The 1,732-nt window shown below is 37.1% G+C and overlaps 1 long non-coding RNA gene across 1 annotated transcript; it reads left to right on the forward strand.

The window, feature by feature from the left end:
* The first annotated feature begins 398 nt into the window (after positions 1-398).
* Positions 399-1,732, forward strand: LOC112958490. The gene is made up of 3 exons (XR_003251430.1): positions 399-469; positions 577-755; positions 1,116-1,732. It is a non-coding gene; the product is annotated as an uncharacterized LOC112958490 (long non-coding RNA).

The following is a 1,732-nucleotide window of genomic DNA, read 5'->3' on the forward strand; positions in this document are numbered from 1 at the left end:
CTTTAAGTAGGTATATGGAAACATAGATTCCACTTAAAACCTGAAGATTAGTTGCATAGGAGGAACTGATCATGAAGTTAATTAAAAGTGAATAAATCACAATTTTAAGATAACTGTAAAATGTTAAAATGGATAGGTTAGTTTATTTACAGAATATTTCCAATACTATATACAAATGTATACAATATATGCTTATATTTACTCATATACATATTTATATTTACCTAAGTATATATGCTAATATTTACTAATATACATATTAAGTGTGTATTTAATAGGAAAATAGGAATTGTAGTTTTTAATTTAGCTTTTACCTTTTAAAGTTAAAATAATATAAAACTTCTCAGCAAAATATCTCAAAACATCATTCTTTAAATTTCATATTTCAGGGCAATTTTATGCTTGTGTATATCTTGTTGAGGAAGGAAGCAGCAGAAATATAGCTTTGGACTTTAAGACCTCTTCCCAGGTTAAGTTTCTTTATATTCCACAAATAACTGGCCTTTGGGTCACTGGTTTTGAATGAACTTCCACTTTATTTACACAGCCGTTCTTTAATTTAGTTTTCTATTTCAGTGATGGAACAAATCCTTCTTATTGTTTGAGAGAATTCAGAAAATGCTTCAAACCAGAAATATTGGCTTAGCTGGCAACCAATCTGACCTGTGGCTTAGGTACCAGAGGATGTATTGCCTCAACTCCCAGCCTTTTTGGTTACAAACTGCATACTGTGCAATATTATTGTTGTTCCTTCGGTGAGTTTGTTTATTTTTATTTTCGTAAATCAAATACAAACCAGGTGGCGAAAGACTAAATAGCTAAACTACAGTCAGGAAGTGGTTAGAAACAAAGCAACAGTAGCCTGTTGATTCTCAGCTGGATGACCCGATCGGCAGACCCGGTCCCAGGGTCTGTGTATTTCTAAATTATGAAGCTGCTGCTTTTTTTCTGGTTATATTACCTTCTGCAGAGCAGCTGCCAGAAGTGACTCTGGGGCTTGAAGTCTTAGTATTAAAGGTGGACATAGACATGGATGTAACTGTCTTCCTGGTATTGTTTCTGATTTGTTGAATGTGGTAAAATGATATTTTTCTAATACTCTGTGATGTTTTTAGCAGGAATTCTGCCACCTCAGCTTAGCCCCGTTCCAGCAGAGAGCTGCTTTGTCTTGCACTGCTGTATTCCCATGCACCATTTCATCTCCCAGACTCTGCAGAGGACTTTACCAGCCACCGTCTTGGGTCAATGCCCTCAATCAGAGGTGAAAGAGCCTCCCCTGGCTCAGGAATAGGTGGATTCCCCTCTTCTACACCATGGACACTACTCTGTGCAAGGTTATGGGATACTATCTGTTTTCTCACCTCACACTTTCCAAGGGCCTTTATAAGATATTGAACAAATGTCCACTCGTCCTCATCTCGTAATGTGCCCTCTCCCCAATCTTCATCTTTCCTTCTTTATTGAAATCACAGCCAGACTGAACAAGAGCATTTCTTAACAACAAACTTATTCGATTGCTATTACTGTGCTGTAATAATAAGCTGAAAGCTCCTGAGGAAAGAGAGCTGCTATTTTTTACCTGATTTTTTCTGAAGAAAACTCTCATCTTTATCATTAGGATCTTTTTCACTATAAAGTTTGCCAAGAGCTTCACCATCTCCACTCAGTTCTTCCAGTGATTGCTGCGTGGCACAGGACTGAGTTTGTACTCTGTCGATAAGGCCAGAGAAGC

This window comes from Nothoprocta perdicaria, unplaced genomic scaffold, assembly GCF_003342845.1.
Source record: "Nothoprocta perdicaria isolate Ctin4 unplaced genomic scaffold, notPer1 scaffold_87, whole genome shotgun sequence".
Taxonomy (NCBI): domain Eukaryota; kingdom Metazoa; phylum Chordata; class Aves; order Tinamiformes; family Tinamidae; genus Nothoprocta; species Nothoprocta perdicaria.